We start from the raw sequence: 6,269 nt of genomic DNA on the forward strand, positions 1-6,269 counted from the left end.
TTAAACTTTCCAGTGAATACTGCAAAAAACAGAGTCCCAACCTTCATCAGTTTGCTATTGCTCTTGTAACCAAGTTCCACCAACTTGTCTTAACATACCACCTGCAATTACCTTAGTTCTGGAGGTCAGTAGGCAGACAGGAGTCTCACTAGGCAACGATCAGGACTGAACTCCTTTCTGGAGGCTCTAGGGGTAATCTCATTTTCTTGCCTTTTCCAGGGGCTGCCAACATTTCTTAGCCAGTGATCTCTTTCATTTTCAAAATCAGCCACAGCAGGTAGAATCTCCATATCACTCTGCTTCCCTCTTCCATCTTTAAGGAAACTTGTGGTGAATTTGAGCTCACTCAGACAACTGATGGTCATCTCCCTACTTTAAATTAGCTGATGAGATATCTGTTTCACCTGTTACTTTCCTTCAAGATATGGAAGAGCCTTGGGAAGTGATCCTTCTACTTATAACACAATCCCTTTCCACTCTCCTACCACATCCACAGAGTCCTAACACCTCCATCTTCATATCATTACACTCCAGTCCACCAACCTTCTCATCTTTGTTAACAATTTATACCCATCTGTGCCCAATTAACTCCCCCTATAAAGGCTCTCTCTTCTCTTAAGCTCTCTGAGACCCAGCCTAAAGGACCACCCCGGCTCACTCAGCTGGCTTTCTGTATATGCTACCACAACGATATCTACACCCCCTCCTTCCTCAGTCTGAGCTGACAAGCCCTTCAATGACAATAACTCAATCTCATTTGCTGAGAGATTGTGACACAGAGCAGAGCAGGCACTCAGAGTACCATTATGGCTGAGGGGAGAGGCTTCCCTGAGGTTCCCTCAAACAAAGACATGCCGCAAGTAAGCTGGTATGACAAGTGGGGTGAAAGAACTCGCAAGGACAAGAAGACAAAATAAGTAAAATATTCCAACTATCCACTCTGCCTATTGCATGATTTACTGTCATATGGAAGTGTCTGTGTACACAAATGACAACCATCATTATTTTTTATTGCTAACCTGTGGGGCAAATCTAAAGTAACTGACAAAATTAACCTCAGGAGAAATAAAGGATCTATCTAAAATAATTTACATTTCTCAAAATTGTACATGAGAGAGTAGCTGTTGCTCCAACACAATAGGAATGCCTAGCAATTAACAAAACCCAGTGCATATTCAGCCCAAGAGAGCCTGGGAGGTGGAAGAGTGCTACAGTTGGCATTGTTGAGGAACATCCTCCACACACAGATACATGTACATGTTGATTAAAAGGTTCCTTTTTGATGGAGGGTAGTTATTTAAAAACAGAATCTCATTTACTTTCAATGTTAAGTTACTTAATGTTCATATTCTAGGAAACCCCCCACCTGGAGAGGAGAAAGACTAAGCAAGGGGGAAAAAAAAAGCCAAAGACCATGTTGAGTCAGCACAATTATCTGAAATTGTTTTAAAGAGATATCAGGCCTGGGACAATGGCTCACATCTGTAATCCCAACTACTCAGGAAGCAGAGATCAGTATTATGGTTCAAGGCCACCCGAGGCAAACAGTTAACAATGACCCATTTCGACAAGCAATAACCACAACCCAGAAGACATAGGCAGGAAAAATAACTAGAAAGGAAAAGGCTGAACGTGTAGCTCAAGGGGCTTGGAATATGGCTTAGAGGTATAGTGCTTGCCTGGCATGCATGAAGCCCTGGGTTCGATTCCTCAGCACCACATATAGAAAAAGCTGGAAGTGGCGCCGTGGCTCAAGTGGTAGAATGCTAGCCTTGAGCAAAGAGAAGCCAGCAACAGTGCTCAGGCCCTGAGTTCAACCCCAGGACTGGCCAAAAAAAAAAAAAAGTGTAGCTAAAGGAACAGAGCAACTACCAAGTAAATACAAGGCCCCAAGTTCAAACTCCAGTCAATTAACAGTTTTGTTTTAAAAGTATGCTCTTGTTCAAGTTCCACAGACTTTTGCTGCTACCATTTTTTAAGAAAATAAAAGCATTAATTCTATAAGTAATTTCAAAACTTGCTCCAAAAACTACTCTCACACTGGAAAGGAAGTTTGGGAGGGGTAAACAACAGGAGGCCACCGATCAGCACCACGGACAGTGGACAAGTGGACAAGTACCCGCAGTGAGCATCCCCGGCCACCAGGGTTAAGAGCTATCCCAAAACGTTTGTGATGCGCCCATGGCTGGCCTTCTTCACAAAGAGGATATACATCGTCCCCCTACCAATAGTTGATTCAGTGATATTTTTACAATAAAGCCCTGGAATTTCCATGCAAATAGAAATTATTTTGGCACTGACACTTGGCTGAGTCTGGGACTCCAACCTTGAGTGGTTGGATTGCTTCAAATGAAGACCTCATCTCACTGAAGCTTTACAAATTCACAACTGCACATGCTGTCAGTCACTCTCCAACGGGGGAAGGGGAGAGGAGGGAGGACAGCTCCTTTCAAACAAGTAGCCAGGCCAGTTGTGGTGGTACATGACTGTAACTCCAGCACTTGGGAGGCAGAAGCAGGAGGGGTAGCTGTTCAAGACGAGCGTAGGCTACAAATACCTTTTTTTTTAAGTGCCCGTGTGTTAATTTTTTCCCTTCATAAATGGCTAAAATTTCACCATCAGTCAATCTGTGTGAAAATTCTCCCGGGTAGTGACAGAGATATCTGGGATGTTAACTTTGTTGGGCCCAGTATCACCATTAGCCAACACTACCTGCAGCAATACCAGCTCTGCCAATCTTCTCCATTATAAAGACCCCATTTACCAAATCAGAACTTTAAAAAAAAACAACTCTTAAAATAGTGAATATCAATTAAGAAAAGGAAGTTACATAAATTCCAAAACATGTGCACTGAATTTGCATAGTATAACAACCCCTACACACAACTGCAAACAACACTACAAGTGTAAAAAGTTCAGTTGGTCAGTGACAGCACTTACAGCTATAAGAGGTACAGTCTAAAGACACCATCCAATCTCCCTGTGATCTCTCCACACTAACTGCTTTGCAAACCCTCCTCGTGGGTGGGAGACGTTCAGAGGTGGTGAATTGTTTTTGCATCCGAGGAGACTGGGAGTCTGTTCTCAACGGGACACCGTTCTTAATGGCTCGCCCTGTGCCGTTCCTTTGGGACTCGGGCTGGACCACAGCCGAAGGACAGGCCTGAGTTCAGCTCTAGAGATGTTGAGGGCCTGTGCTGGAGGAAACACTTGGAAGGGGGGGGGGGGTCTGTCCACAAAAGGGCTCTCCGTAAGGCCCTGGCTCCTTCTGCTGTGCCACACAGCCCCCTGCACCACGGCCCAAGTGCAGAGCAAACCCGATTGCATGTTCCTGATGCCATGAAGGAGGAGGACACCGAGGGGTCCTCGGACCCAGCCTCCCGTAACTCACAAGGAAGACAAGACTAGCCAACCCCACCAGGCTCAAGGCACACTCGGCACTCACTAAACAGCACTTCCAAGCGGGGCACACGGGGACAATGAGAAACACGTTCCCCTGCCCCGCTCCCGACTAAAGAACCAAACGCGGTGACCCAAAGGCAGGGGCCGCCGCGGTCCCGATGCCCACGCTGGCCCTGAGGTGGGACTGTGCAGCGAGGAGAAGCGAGTGGAGGAGACTCCCGGCCTGAGGCTGGAGGCCCGCGCCCCGCCCGCCCTCCCGCGCCCCGGCCTCCTCCCCGCCGGCGCTCCCCGCACCTCACCCCTCCACCCGCGCCCCCATCCGCCCCCCCGCACCCCACCCGCCCTCCCGCGCCCCTTCCCTCCTCCCGCGCCCCTCCCTACACCCCACCCTCGCGGGTGTTTCGGGTCCTCCCCACAACCTCCGCTCCATCACCGGACATGTGTGAGGGTGGGGAACCGAAGCCGCGAGAAAGTCCAGCGCGCAATCACAGCTGTTGAGCGCCGGCCGGCCCGCAATCGAGCGGCTCCGGGTCCCGCAGACAACTTCCGGAGGTGCGGGGGGGGGGGTCCCGCAGCCTCTCCTCCGACCCGCGCGGGCCCCCGACACCCCGCACCGCGGGCAGGTCCGCCGGGGCGCGGGCCGGACCGGGTCCCGTCAGGGCCACGCAGGGCCCCTCGCCCCGCACCGAGGCCCGGCCCCGACCCCCAAGCCCCGCCCGGGCCCGGGCCCCGCCCCGTGCCCGACCCGCGCCCCGAGTCCCGGACCCCGCGGGCCCGGGAGCCCTGCGCGGCCGCGCGGCCGGGATACGGGTCTTCCTCAGCCCCCAGCTCGGCCTGGGGTCCTCGGCCGCCGCCCAGGACCCTCGGCCCGGAACCCCGCTGCCACCTGGGGCCGCCGCTCGGCCCGGGACCCCCGCCCCTCCCCCGGACCCCGCTCCTCCCCCGACACTCCGCTCAGACACGACCCGCCGTCGCACCTCAATCCAGCGGAGTTGGCCGCCGCGGGCCGCGCCGTGCCCCGGCCCCTCGCGGGCTCGGGCCGCCGGGGTCCGGCGTGCGGGTCACCCCGGGGCCTCACTCTGCCCCCTCCTCACCGCCACTCACTCACCTGTCCCGCTTCCGACCGCGAGCCCCCGGGCGGCTGGCGAGGGCCGGGCCGGCCGGGTGGGGTGGAGGCCGAGGGCCAGGCGGGGCAGGGGCGGCGTCCGGGCGTCTCCCGGACCCTGAGGCGACCGAGCGCGGCCACCGCGTCTCTCCGTGGAGGTGGTGGTGGCGGAGCCGAGCGCTCCAGCTGGAGCATTGCGCGCGGCGCGGGCCCGCCCCCTCCGCGGCTCAGACCAATTGTGCCCGGCCCACTGCCCGTGGCCACGCCTCCGCCCGGGGGCAGGGCCCGCGAAAGCGGGCACCGCGGGCCAATTGAATGGCGTGACGGCAATCGACGCGACAAATCAGAGCCTGGGAGCTCTAGGATAGAAAGCCAATAAGCATCGAAAGGCGGGGAGGCGGGGCACCGGGGAGGCGGCGCTCTGGGGAGGCGGGGCTCCGAGGAGGCGAGACACTGGCTGGGGCGGGGCCGTGGGAGGCCGGCTCCTGGATGGCGGAGCTCCTGGAAGGCGGGGCTGAGGGAGGCGGGGTCAGAGGAGGCCGGCCCGCGGCCGGGGCGGGGCTAGAGCCGGGGCGGGTCCGGGGTAGGGCGGAGTCATAAGCCGGCCGGGCGTGGAGCCGCGACCCGCAGCCGCTGGGCGGGTCGATGGGCGGGGCAGCGCGCGGTGAGCCCGGAGCCACCGTCTGGGTGGGCCCGCGGGCAGTGAGGGAGGCGAGGGCCTTGGATCCCCGGCTGGCCGGTCCCGGCGCTGGGGCTGAGACTCCAAGTCAGGAGGCCGGGGGACGTGGCCCGCGGACGCGAGGGGGTCCCACAGCCCTGTGACCCCCGGGCGCCGCCCTCGCCCCGCCCGTCCCAGGGCCCCTCTGCCAGCGCCCACCCAGACTGCAGGTGCAGTGTGCACACCACACCTGCCCGCCGCCGACTAGAGACGGTGACTAAGACCGAACTGGCTTTCTCAAAAACAAAAAACAAAAAGCAAACAAACAAGATGTCTTGCTTGTTTTATTTCGCTATTCTCCATTGCACTAGAAATGCTGGCACTGAGTCAGCCCTGGTGGCTTCCTTAGGTCTGGCGTACGTTTCCAGGGCTGTGCGGTCGAAGCAGCAGAGTCTTCACAGCGAGCAGCTTATATCGCCCAGATCAGGCCTGTGGAACAAGGCCTTGCGGCCAGGCTTTGTCCTCCACAGGTAGCTGCCTAGGCGGGCCTAATGTTTAGGGTTTCCCCCAGATGAGGCAGGAGAAACTTCCTGGGTCTGTCTGTGAGAGGCAGGGTGGCCTCTCTGTTAACCCTACTCCTCTGTGAACAAGTGAGACAGACCAGATTGGTGTGGTGCTGACAAAACTGTCATCCAGCTCTGAAACCTGAGATACCTCAATGACCCACCAATGCCCACTTCAGTGCCATAATCCAGTGACAGTAATACTGCACCTTAAAGGCAGAGGTGAGGGCGTCTCTGAAATCCTCCCCTCCTTACTGTCACAGCGCCTCAAAGGTCACCATTATGACTTCTATGGAGACATGAGGACCCTTGTAGGCCTGGAGCCTTATCACGGTCCCTTGAGGCTCATGAGAATCCCCAAAGGTAAGCAGAGATTAATGTCCCTAGATTTCACAGGAGAAAGTTCTAGGCTGCATAGGAAAGGCAAGCAGCAGTCACCAATCAGTGGGTCAGGAGATGTACAATCTCACTTGCTTCAAGTGCCACCTGCAAAATTCAAAAACAACCTTTGAAAAAGGAAGGGTTGAGTGGGGTAAGGAGA

At 55.8% G+C, this 6,269-nt stretch overlaps 1 protein-coding gene across 7 annotated transcripts in view; it reads right to left on the minus strand.

The window, feature by feature from the left end:
• Pcbp3 (poly(rC) binding protein 3) overlaps nucleotides 1–4,652 on the minus strand; it is a 194,012-nt gene extending 189,360 nt beyond the window's left edge. For all 7 annotated transcript variants that reach the window (XM_048346071.1, XM_048346077.1, XM_048346074.1 and 4 more), the window contains exon 1: nucleotides 4,511–4,652. The gene's annotated coding sequence lies outside the window, so the exon portion shown is untranslated. The remainder of the gene's footprint in view (nucleotides 1–4,510) is intronic.
• Between the last annotated feature and the right edge of the window lie 1,617 nt (nucleotides 4,653–6,269).

The sequence above is a fragment of the Perognathus longimembris genome, chromosome 5 (assembly GCF_023159225.1).
Source record: "Perognathus longimembris pacificus isolate PPM17 chromosome 5, ASM2315922v1, whole genome shotgun sequence".
In the NCBI taxonomy this organism is placed as follows: Eukaryota; Metazoa; Chordata; class Mammalia; order Rodentia; family Heteromyidae; genus Perognathus; species Perognathus longimembris.